Below are 13,421 nucleotides of genomic sequence, written 5' to 3' on the forward strand. Positions count from 1 at the left end.
TAGCTGTTACGTAAACACTGTTCAGCCTTTTACGTCAGCATGACTACCAGCAAACTATCAATTAGGATGAATGGGCACAGGCAGAGGGTGTATACTGGCAACATGCAATATCCTCTTGCAGAGCCTGATCTACAACATGACACTCATGACCTTGGTGCCTGTTCCACCACATGTGCCGTCTGGACTCTTCCTCCAGACACTAGTTTATCAGAACTCAGCAGGTGGGAACTAGCACTGCAGCATGTCCTTGATTCTTGCCAACCAACCGGACCTCAATTTACATTAATTTCTTCTGTCTCAGCATTTCTTCACAGTAACTTCTCTTTTCTTCACTACATTTTAGTTTTCTACGTCTTTCATTTTCTTATCTGTCTGTTTTTCGCCACCCTCCCTTCCCACCTATGTTACGAACAATGCACTTAACTTTTCACTCTTATAAACTCAAGAATGACATTTAAGCAGTAATCTCTGGCTTACATATTATCCTCTCTTCCACCTTTAAGGCCTCAGATTTTCAAATCTCATGTGATGCAGTCCCCAACAATCAGTCTTTCCTTCTCATCTCTTTCAGTAAGTCTCCCCTGACCTGTGGTTCTGGGTGACTTTTCCGAAATCTGTCCCTTTCCCTAAACCTCTCGAATCCTTTTCCTTCACCCCTCTTCCTTCCGCTTCAAAACCCTTTTGCCTGAAGAAGTCACTGGCTCTGAAAGCTTGTCTAACTATAATCTTCTTTTATGTGTGTGTTTTGTCACCGCTTGGTGAGCAGATTTTTTTATCCATCCAATTACATTACGTTGTCAAACAATATTATTGTACGAATTATTGTTTCTGAGCTACTATGTAATTCTTATGAAGCCAACTATTCACAGTGTAATCTCATTTTATAAAGCAAAGTAAATACAATAAAGCAATGTTCTATCAATCGTCCTGTCAAGTGAAAATTATCTTTGTAACAGAAAATTGTTCTTAAATTGTGTTTTAATTAATTTTTTCATCTTTCTGCATGATGACTAGCATGGATGTAAGTTTGTTGTGCTGTGTTACATTTGGTGAATAATAATGTTGTATTCAATCTCAAACTATTTTTATTTCAGTAACAACGCAACCTATTATTCCTCTCATATGAAACATTAGTGCTCTATTGTAAACTGTTCATTTACATAAGAGTGAATCTGTATGTTTATTCTGAAGCCTGATAATCTTTTACAAAATATTTTATGTGTGTGAGAATATTAACTTACTTATGAGGTCAAGCATCATCACGAACAACCAATACCAAACTTAGTCCTGTAGTCTTCTTTGGAATTACAAAATAATCAAAAATAATTTATCAGGAAACTTCACAAAGAAAATTCATTTAAATGACTCAATGAATGCAATTTGTTCCATTGATGAGATCCTTTTGTTAAATACTTTGAAATTCATCAACACAAAACTAACTGGTAGACCGGAAGGAAGCAATTCAGCATTCTCAGGGACAGTTCGAAGCTGGGTGATCTAGTGTTAATTACGCAGCCACGTCTAGGGTGTGGAGTGGAATTTTACAACATGAGCAAATGTTTATAATACCATGCAGACAGACACCAGACAAAAAAAAAGGTAAATCCACAGAGAGAGAGAGAGAGAGAGAGAGAGAGAGAGAGAGAGAGAGAGGGGGAGGGGGGGGGGGGGGGAGGTAGGTTTATATTCAACATGGACAGGTACAGTGAAAATCAGTAATGTTACATAAATGCTTTGTATGAAGCAGAAGACAGAAACCATAGTTGAATAATGTAAAAGGAGGAGCAATGGCTTTTCCTAATCTTTTTTTATTTTAGCTCAGCACACCTACATACTTACAAAGTAATTCCCACATCAGTGTAACTAATTTAGCACTATTCAAAATTTTTTTTTGGAATACTTTCAAGAAAATAGGCAGACCTGTTAAACAGTGATCAAATAACATTTCGTGATAAAACATCTTGGAAGATTAAAACTGTGCACTCGACCAGGACTCAAAGGCAAATGCTTTACCATCTGGGCATCCAAACACAGCTCACAACCCATCCCCACCTTATCTCTTATCTTCCAAATTTCACAAAACTCTCCTGCAACACTTGCAAGTCTAAACCCCTGGAATAAAGGATAACATGGAGACGGGTCCCAAGCCGTGCTTGAGTAGCTCAATTGGTGAGTACTTGCCCATGAAAGGCAAAGGTCCTGAGGTCAAGCCTCGGTCTGGCACACAGTTTTAATGTGCCAGGAAGTTTTTCGTCTGTGTACACTCTGCTGCAACAGAAAATTTCATTCTAGAAACATCCCCCAGGCTGTGGCTATGCCTCATCTCTACAATATCCTTTCTGCCAGGAATGCTAGTCGTTTAAGTTTCGCAGGTGAGCTTCTGCGAAGTTTGAAAGGTAGGAGATGAGGTATTGGTGGAAGTAGAGCTGCAAGGATGGGTCATGATTTGCACTTAGCTCAGTCAGAACAGTACTTATCTACAACAGGCAAAGATCCCAATTTCGAGTCTCTGTCCAGCACACAGTTTTAATCTGACAGGAAGTTTCATATCCACACACACACTACTGCAGAGCGACAATTGCACCCTGAAAACATTTTGTGATAACGGAACTGTCGCATCACAATCAAACAGCCCCATAGCAAATGGAAAGAGGAGAGTCATGCACAAGTTGTAATGACAAAATGATAGCTTTCTTTGGTACCAAAGAAAGCTATCATTTTGTCCACATTGCTTACCAGCTGGATCCAGTTTTGCATTAGAGTCCACAACTACTCTACATAACATTAAAATATTAAACATCTATTTTATTTTCTATACTGTATTGCTCACAAGAGTGAAAACGTCTTTTGAAAGATTTGGGATTTGGTTTTAGACTATGAGTCAATACAGAATAACGATAGTGTTTTACACAAAACTGTGAAATCATCCAGTGTAAATTGAAAATAGTCATAATATACATATTTTTATTTGTGTACATTATATTTCAGTTTCTCAACTTGGATATCCACATTTATGTATTGCACACAAAAGTGCATGTACAGGAAGACATCATTATAGAACAAAAGCCGTTTTCATTTACAATGTAAGGTAATAAACTCTGCACAAAATTTTACCAACAATACAAATATTTAACACTTTACAAAGCCAAAAGACAAACATTATTTGAATTCTTAGTTGCTGTAATCATGAATATTCATGTCCAGCAGCACAGCTAATAGAAACTTTCAGTTTGAAAGAGAAATGCCTCACATGCCTCTAAATTTCAAGTACTACATCATCATTAACATCCACTGATAACATTTCAGGGTAAATTCTCACAATAAATTACACATCAACAATTTGAGCTAAAACATTTGCATAAATTATTTTCATGTATAAATATGTTTTATACAGTATATACAAATCAAAATTGAATCTCTCTCTCTCTCTCTCTCTCTCTCACACACACACACACACACACACACACACACACACACACACACATAAACTTTCTTACAAATATTACAATTTTTCCACTGTAAGCAACCACAAATGAAACTGGATGCAGAAATAAGCACCATTGAATGAAAAAAACTTTCCTAATGGACCTACCTATGATATATGGCACAGAACATTCAATACAAATTTCCATATAGTTCAATATACACACAGATCTGCACAGACAAACATGTTTCCATTTACTCAAATTTATACAACAAGCAGGAAAAAAGCATGAATCTGGCATGAATCACCAAGTGGGCAAGTAGACAACAATTTTCTTTGGTAAATAAATTATATGTTTCCTTTGTTTCAAGTTGTTATACATTCTAATACTTGCTAATCATGGCTTATAATAGTGGTGTTAAATGACATACATTAAAATAAAGTCTTTGGAAAGATGTCCTGTGAATAATTATTCTGCAGTCTTCTCATCCAGTAACATCTTCCTACTGCTAGCAACATACCCCTGAAAAAGAAACATATATTATTGAAATATGACATTTTAATAACTTATAGAAACTAAATGTAAAGTTCATAACAACTATAAATAGTCCAGAGCCCTAGAAAATTGATTATTATGGCACCCTTAAGAATTTGTGACTAGGCCTATCCCTTTGGGACACACTGAGTATTGTTTGCACTAACTAAGTTGACACTCAGTGTGATGGCCGATGTGTGCAAAAGTACATGCATTTTCCATTTACAGTCGCTCCCATCAACCACCACACTGCGTGTCAACTTACATTGAGTGGACAGTATAATGAATCGTGTCTGGAAATAGCAACTACCACGAAGCCTCCGAATAGGCTTGAATTTCCAATTCTTCTTGTCACTGTCTAGTCACAAGATATATGTGGTAGGAACTAATACGCTCTCTCACCCTTCTTAAAATGTACCTCCTCTAAATTTTAACAGTACATCTCTCTGTGATGCACAATTCCCTTCTTCTAGTGTGCCACTGTACATACATGCATACATTAATCCTTGTTCCATAGATCATGAATACGACATTTCATTATGATGTGGAACGTGTCACTTTAACATAAGTTTTCTTTACACAAAATAATTTTTTTTTTACTGTTAATGCTTCATATCTAAGAAATCATCTATTGAGTAGAAGGAGTTGTCATTCAGAAATTCTTTTAATTTGCTTTTAAATGTTGGTTGGCTTGTGTCAGACTTTTAACACTATTTGGCACATGACTAAAGAGTTTTGTGGCAGCATAATTCACGCCTTTCTGTGCCAAAGTGAGATTTAATCCAGAATAGTGAATATCATCCTTTCTCCTAGTGCTGTAGCTATGCACTTCACTGTTATTTTTGAATTCGGATGGGTTATTAATGACAAATTTCATAAGTGAATATATGTATTGCGAAGGTACTGTGAATATTCTGAGTTTCTTAAATAAATGACTGTAAGATGATCTTGCGTGGGCTCCAGGTATTATTCTGATTACACACTTCTGTGCAATGAATACTTTCTCTCTTAATGACGAACTGCCCCAAAATATGATGCCATATGAAAGCAGTGAATGAAAATAGGCATAGTAGGCTAATTTACTGATATGTTTACCACCAAAATTTGCAATAACCCTAACAGCATAAGTAGCTGAACCTAACCGTTTCACAGATCATCAATGTGTTTCTTCAAATTCAATCTCTCATCAATGCACACACACACAGAAATTTTGAGTATTCTACCTTAGCAACAGACTTCCATTCATAGTCTATATTTATCAATGGTGTTTTGCCATTTACTGTACAGAATTGTATAAACTGTGTTTTCTCAAAATTTAGAGAGAGTCCATTTGCAGAGAAGCACTTAATAATTTTCCTCAGCTGATTCTTGCTTCTTGGGTGTGACTACTATACTTGTATCATCAGCAAAAAGAACTAACTTTGCATCTTCATGAATATAGAGTGGCAAGTCGTTCATATATATTAAGAACAATAAGGGACCCCAAGACTGAACCCTGTGGGACACCATTCTTGATACCTCCCCAGTTAGAGGACTCTGCTGGTTTTTGTAGACTATCTGTACCGTTAATTTCAGCCTTCTGAATTCTTCAAGTTAAGTATGAATTAAATCATTTGTGCACTGTCCCACACATACCACAATACTTAAGCTTATCTAGAAGAATTTCATGATTCACACAATCAAAAGCCTGTGAGAGATCACAAAATATTCCAATGGGTGATGTTTGGTTATTCACTGCATTTAATATTTGATCAGTGAAAGCATATATAGCATTTTCTGTTGAAAAGCCTTTCTGAAAACAAAACTGACATTTTGCTAGTACTTCACTTTTACAAATATGTGATGCTACTCTTAAATACATTACTTTTTCAAGAATTTTGGATAAAGATGTCGGAAGTGAGATTGGACAGCAGTTGTTAGCATCAGATCTATCCCCTTTTTTATGCAATGGTTTAACAATGGCATATGTCAGTACATCTGGAAAAATTCTCTGTTTCAGTGAGCTACTACATATGCAGCTGAGAATGCTGCTTATTTGTTGGGATCAAGCTTTTAGTACTCTGTTGGAAATGTCATCAATTCCATGTGAGCTTTTACATTTGAGTGAATTTGTTATTTTCCTAATTTCAATAGGAGAGGTGGGTTGAATTTCAATTTAATCAAATTGCGTAGGTACTGCCTCTTCCACACACTGCTTTGCATTTTCTAATGAATAACTGGAACCTATTTTCCTACATCATCATCATCATCATCTTGGACAGTTTCCAGCCACTGGCTGGGTCTGTCGGGAACACAAGCCTCTCCATCGTGTTCTGTCTTTCCACCATTCCCCCTCTTCCACCTTCGTCCAGTTCTCTCCTCTTCTCGTCACACATTCCTTCACTCCCTTCACCCATCTATCTCTTGGTCTTCCCCTGGGCCTCTTCCCCTTCAGTTGCAGATCAAACATCCTCTTTGGAATTCTTCCCTCATCCATTCTCTTCATGTGTCCATACCACTGCAGTCTTGATCTTTCTATCCTGTCCTGTACTGGTTCCTCCTTTAGTCTTTCCCTCACATACACATTTCGCAATCTGTCTCGTCTTGTTACACTCAACCTGCTCCTCTGGAACTTCATTTCACTAGCTTGTATTCTACTTTTGTCGCTTTTGTGCATTACCCATGTCTCACTTCCGTATGCCAATATGGGGACAAAGTAGGTTCGGTATGTAATTCCCTTGGATTTCTGTGGCACCTCCTTGCTCCAAATAAGCCCCCTAATGCATTTGAAGAACTGCCCTGCTTTTCTGCACCTTTCATTTATTTCCATTGCGTTTCCTCCCTTACTTTCAATCATGCTTCCCAGGTACTTTAAGTTCTCTACCACTCGTAGTTTTTCCCCTCCACAAGTTATATCCACATTTGGCCTATTCTTCTTCCTTGTTGTGACAATTATTTCACTTTTCTTTGCAGAGAAATGCATTCCATATTGTGCTGCCGTTGCCTCCCATACATCTAACTGCTCTTGCACCTCCTTCTCGCAATTTCCCCATAACATCAGGTCATCGGCAAAAAGCACTGCTTTCATTTTATGATCTCCAATTGCATCTGATACTTGGTGTAGGATTTCATCCATAACAATAAAGGCGAAAGTGCACTTCCCTGTCGCAGCCCATTTTCCAGCTTGAACCATGCAGTACGTTCCCTCCCCACTTTCACACAACTCTCACTTCCCTCATACATTTTTCTGACTTTTCGTGTTATCTCTTCATCTATCCCTTTTGCGTTCAGCACATCCCAGAGCTTGTCCCTATAGATACTGTCATACGCCTTCTCAATATCTAAAAAGGCCATGATTAAGTCCTTCCCGTACTCATAGTGCCTTTCCTGCAGTTGTCTTACCGCAAATATGAGGTCCGTTGTTGATCTTCCCGGTCTGAAACCATACTGCTCCTCTTGCAGTCTACTTTCAATACTGCTTCTTATTCTCTTCTCCAGGATCTTTTCATAGATTTTTCCACAGTGGCATAGCAGGGTGATTCCTCTGTAGTTCTCACATCTCCTTTTATCCCCTTTCTTGAACATCGGGACTATAATTAATTTCTTCCAATCCTCAGGAATTCTGTTCTCCTTCCACACCACCCTCAGCACTCTGTATACCCACTGGGTTCCTACTTCTCCTGCTGCTCGTATCATATCCACTGTTACTTCGTCCCAACCTGGTGCCTTGCCCCCTTTCATCCTCTTTATGGCTTCTTCCACTTCATTCCAAGTTAGATCATCAATTTCCCCACTATTATAATCGTCTGCTGCCTTAGGCTCTCCATCGCTGTTAGTTACCCACTTGACGGCATTCAACAGATCTTCAAAGTACTCCTTCCAAATCTTTTTGAGCTCGTGCATTTCCTCCACAACTCTTCCATTATTATCCATGATCCTCAGGCACTCGCTTCTGTCGTTCCTCTTATTTCTTACCATGGTGTAAAGTACTTTTTTGTTCCCTTCACTGTCCTCTTCTAACATTCTTGTCCATTTTTCCATCCACTTCTTCTTCTCCGCCCTTACTATGGTCTGTGCCGCTTTCTTGCTTCCCTTATATTTTACCCTAGCTTCCTCTGTTCGGGTCTGGAACCATTCTCTGAAGGCTTTGTTCTTTCGAAGTACTGCCTCTTTACATATGTTGTTCCACCATGGGGTTTCCTTACTTCTCCTCTTTGTGCTAGTTCTTCCGCACACAGTCTCAGCTGCCTCAACTAGAGCCCTCTTAAAATCTCCCCATTCTTCTTCCACTGTTCTCTGATCTTCCTTTGGCAGCTTCTTCCTGATCAGTGTCTGGTACTGGGTCCTCCGTTCATCCTCTTTCAGCATCCATGTCTTCAACCTTTTCTCCTGTATGTCTGTTGCCCTCCTATCTTTTTTCTCTCTCAGGATGGCTACCAACAGCCGATGGTCACTGTCTAAGGCCTCAGATGGAATGACCTTAACATCTGTGAGGCTGCTCATCATCTGCCTATCCACTAGTACATAGTCTACTACTGAAGTTTGGGACCAGTCTCCACTGTACCAAGTTATTTTGTGGCTACTTCTCTTCTTGTACCAGGAATCTGCGATCGCCAGCTTATTCCTCTTGCAGAATTCCAGCAACAATTTTCCTTCTCTATTTCGGTTCCCCCAGCCCTCTGGTCCCATTATCTCCTTGAATCCTTTCCTGTCTGTGCCGACATGTGCATTGAGGTCCCCTATTATAATCTGATTACCTCCATTTAGCTGCTTTTGCATGTCATCTTCAAATTCCTCCTTCTCCTTTTTTGTACACCCCACCTGTGGGGCATATGCTTGGATGATTTCAATGCTTTTTCCTTTCACTCGTACTGTGGCTTTTATCATTCGATCATTGATACCTTCCACCTCCTCCTGCAGACCCTCTCTGACCACTATTGCCACTCCATTTCTTCCCCTCTCATTCCCTATCCAGTACAATTTACATCCTTTACTTAGTGGTTTTTCACCAACTCCTCTCCACCTAGTCTCAGCAAGTCCCAAGACGTCCAATTTCCTCCTTTCCATCATTTCTACAATTTCTTCTAACTTCCCAGTTAGAGTCCTTACGTTTAAGGTGCCCAGTCGTAAACCATCTCGTAATCCTTTTCCATTGCTTGGTCGGTTTCCTTTAAATCCGTTCCGTGATCCGAGGCATGTTCCCTTTTCGAAAGCAGTTGATTTACCCACTACTGGCTTGCTAGGCCTATCGCAGCTATTTTCCTACAACACTTAATAAATGATTATTAAAAATGTTTTCTACTTCTGACTTCTTGTTAACAAACTTTTCATTGTGTTTGATAGAAATACAGTCTTCCTGTTCTCTCGGTTGCCCTGTATCCCTTTTCACAATATTCCAAATTGTTTTAATTTTATTATCAGATGTGCTAATCTCAGACATAATGCACATACTTCTGGACTTTTTAATAACTTTTCTTAATACAGTGCAGTAGTTTTTATAATGTTTCATTGTTTCAGAATCATTACTCCTCCTAGCTATAAGATACATTTCCCTTTTCTGTTTACAAGATATTTTTATCCCTTTAATAAGCCGTGGCTTTTTACATGGTTTGTTACAGTTATATTTCACTGTTTTCTTAAGGAAATGGTAACAAATATACTCACAAAGGTATCATGAAATAGGTTAAATTTTAAATTGGCATCATGTTCCCTGTACACCTCACCCCACTCTAACTGTTGCAAGCTTTCCCTAAAATTTTGAAGTGTTAAATCATTAATGGAACGCACTATTTTGGGGAACTGTTTTGCATTACTGTATGGAGCTATATGCTACACTGTAACTAGCTATGCAATATGACCAGACAGACTATTCTTAATAGGAAAAGTTTTTATTTGATTAAATTTATCTTGGTCTATGAAAACATTATCTATCAGTGTGCTGCTTTCCTGTACCACCCAAGTAGGAAAATCAATAACTGATGTCAAATTGAAAGAGCCAAGTAATACTTGAAGATCAAGTTTTCTATCTGTGGTTTGCTGATGATCCAGGACACACTCATGATAACTAAAGAAACCCATACAAACACACTATTCTTCCTTGAATCTTATCAGTCAATACCACCTCATTGTGGTGACATGATGAGCAATACCCAAGTATCAGTTATCAAGGGTTTTTAATCTACCTATTTCATGAATGAATTACACTTCCTGAGTGTTTTTCTGATGAAGCAACATTTTGCTTATATAACAGAAAATAACCAATTTTTGAGGCAAATGCCCACATCATATATGTAACTTGGCCAGTTTTATCAGTACTTATCCACTTCTGTAGCATAATTTTCTACCTGCCCACTGATTCCACAGTAATGTTGATTATTCTGAAGGGATGTAACTTCTTTACTTACTTTACTTTTACTTTACATGTGGCAAGGGCCTTATCGAACATACGCCTGCTCTATGAGCCTCTTCCACTTCTGCCTGTCCAATGCGCTGTTTGTCCAGTTGCTGCTGCTGTTCATCCTCACTGTGTCCCCCTGAATGTTATCCCGCCATCTGATTCTGGGTCTGGGTCTCCCTCTTCTTCTCGTTCCTTCTATTGTTCTGCTGAATGCCATTCTAGGTAGTCTATCCTCTGTCATTCTTGCTATATGGCCTGCCCAATTCAACCTTCTCCTCTTGAGCACTTCAATGATGTTATGGTGTTTGTACAGCCCTCTTAATTCTTCATTTCTTCTTATTCTCCATTCCATGTTATTTTCGTCGTATACAGGTCCAAAAATTTTCCTTGGTACTTTTCTTTTGAATATTAACAGTTTTTCTTCATCTTTCTTTCTAAATATTAATGTTTCACATCCATATAACATCACAGGTATAATGGGCGATTGATATAAGTGGATTTTGAAATTACTGCTAAGTGATATTTTTCTTAGAATTTTGATGAAACTAAAAAGTGTCTTGTTTGCTGTTGATAAACTGGCATCTATTTCTATATCTGTTCTGTTGTTATTACTAAAAATACTTCCTAGGTACTTGAAGTGGTCAAGAGTCTTGAAATTGAATCCATCTACAGTCAGAGGTGCATCTTTTCTGGTTTTCTTACTCATGGGCAGGTATTCTGTCTTTTCTTCATTAACATGTAATCCTGTTTTCTCAGCAATTTTGTAGTAATTTTGCATCATTCTGATTAATTCTCTTTTGGAACTACTTATTAGTGCTACATCATCTGCACAGGCAAGTCTTGTAATGTTCACATCCTGTAGCTGGATCCCTTGTGGACTGGTTTTAGAAAATTCTCTATCAATCTTCTCTAGGACAAGGTTAAATAAAATACGTGAAATGGCATCCCCTTGTCTCAGTCCAGTGTACACCCTAAAATCTTCAGTTTCTCCTATCGGTGTCTTTATGCGACATAAAGTTTCATCGATACACATTTTAACTAATCTTATTAATTTTGATGGTATTTTAAATTCCTTCATTATATTTAGGAGCGTCTGTCGGTGTATGCTATCATAGGCCTTTTTAAAATCTGCGAATAATATGTGGACATCTACATAGAATTCCCACGCCTTCTCAGTTACTTGTCTTAGGGTGAATAAATGATCTAATGTGGATCTGTTTCTGCGGAAACCGCATTGATAGTCCCCAATCAGTTCTTCTGTTATTGGTATCAGCCTTTTTAATAGGCAGCTTGATAAGATTTTGTAGGTGACATCCAGTATGACAATTCCTCTGTAGTTATCACAAACTAGAGAATCATTCTTCTTAAATATGGGGCACACAATTGCAGTTTTCCAATCTGCAGGAATAGTTTCCGTCTTCAAATTGTTTCTATTAACGCCTGTATTTCTAATTCCAGTTGTGGGCCTCCATTCTTTAATAACTCAGTGTACATCTTGTTCTCGCCACAAGTCTTGTTATTCTTTAATTTCTTTATTGCTTCTGTATTTCATTTACTGATGGGGTAGTAACTGTATCAGCTGTATCAATTATGTCAGGTTCTTCCAATTTAAAGTAAGAGTGTGGGTCATTGCAGTTGAGAAGTTGTGAAAAGTATATCTTCCATCTGTTTTGTATGTCACTTTTGTTGGTCAATATTTTCCCATACTGATTCTTTATAAACTTTTCCCTTTTACTGAATTTACCAAAGGATTTTTTTATATTTTGATATATCTGCCTTGTCCTGTGATGTTGGAAATCATCCTCTGCTTCTCTGATCATACTGTTATAGTATTCCCTTTTCTCTTGTCTTAGGGTTCTTTGTGTTTTTTGGCGGAGTTTATAGTATCTTTCCTTCAGTGTCATATTGTCCCTTCCTTTAAGCCATGCATTCCTCGCATTTCTTCTTTCCAGCACTTTTTCTTGGCACTTTGTGTTAAACCAAATTTTATTAGGTCGTTTTCTTTCACCTATGATTTTGGAAGCTGCTTCTTGAATACTGCCCTTCAGGTGTCTCCATCTGCTTTCGAGATCCTGTGTTTTTGCGTTGGTCAGTCTCGGTTTTGTTAGGTTGCTTTTAATTTCTTTTGTAAAATTTTCTTTTATATCTACTTTCACCAGGTTTCCTATGTTATATCTTATATCACTTTCATTTTTGATATTATTAACACGTGGTCTGTGTCACAATCTGCTCCCCTAAAGGTTCTGGCATCTTTAATGCTGTTTTGGAATTGTTTTCATAGTGTGGACTCATGGAAAGGAGTTTTTACATCACCTCAACTCTGTTCATAAAAACATTCAATTCACTACAGAAATAGGAAAAGATGGTTGTCTGCCTTTCCTGGACATTTTGGAATTCGTAAGCCCAATCACATAGATACACAATGGCATGGTTGGGCTTACAATCATCGAATTGTCATCACACACTATAAGTGTGCTTAGAACACTTGCAGAGTTCACAGTCTTCAGATCCAGGTGGTTTGCCAAAAGAGCTCACTCACCTAAAGACTGTTGTTTTGAGGAAATATTCCACCTGGCATATTAAAAAGTCACTGTCAGCTGGTTGGTCGGTTGGTTGGAGATTAAGGGGACCAAACCACAGGGTAATCAGCCCCTTTTCCCTCATGCAAACAGGCCATGTATTAAAACCATTACCAAAAGGAGCTGGGGAAAGTAAAAAGGCATAAAACTAACTGGGAACCACACTGAAAGAGAAAAGAAAGAAGCAAAACAAAAGAGGAACACATGCACTAAAAGGAAAAAAAGCAGTTTAAGGTATTAAAATAATATAGCAGATAGCCTGGGCTGGTTGATCGCAAGAATAAAAAAGGAAGAACCAGCCACTCTGCAACACGCTATGATCTCTGGTCGAAAAACACAAGGCAAGGGAAACACACATAGGGAAAGACAAATATTAAGGTGAACGAACAGCAAAGAAAGAGTCTGTTTATTGGTAGTTTGTGTCAGCCAGTCAACAAGTTCATTTCCCAGGACTCCAATATGTCCTGGAGTCCTGATGAAGGCCACTGAACATCCAATGTTGCCGAG

At 38.2% G+C, this 13,421-nt stretch overlaps 1 protein-coding gene across 1 annotated transcript in view; it reads right to left on the reverse strand.

Moving 5' to 3' along the window:
- Window positions 1–2,947: 2,947 nt before the first annotated feature.
- LOC124622213 (myotubularin-related protein 10-B) overlaps window positions 2,948–13,421 on the reverse strand; it is a 115,215-nt gene continuing 104,741 nt past the window's right edge. Inside the window, exon 14 of the mRNA XM_047147860.1 lies at window positions 2,948–3,947. The gene's annotated coding sequence lies outside the window, so the exon portion shown is untranslated. The remainder of the gene's footprint in view (window positions 3,948–13,421) is intronic.

Source organism: Schistocerca americana, chromosome 7 (genome assembly GCF_021461395.2).
Source record: "Schistocerca americana isolate TAMUIC-IGC-003095 chromosome 7, iqSchAmer2.1, whole genome shotgun sequence".
NCBI classification, from domain to species: domain Eukaryota; kingdom Metazoa; phylum Arthropoda; class Insecta; order Orthoptera; family Acrididae; genus Schistocerca; species Schistocerca americana.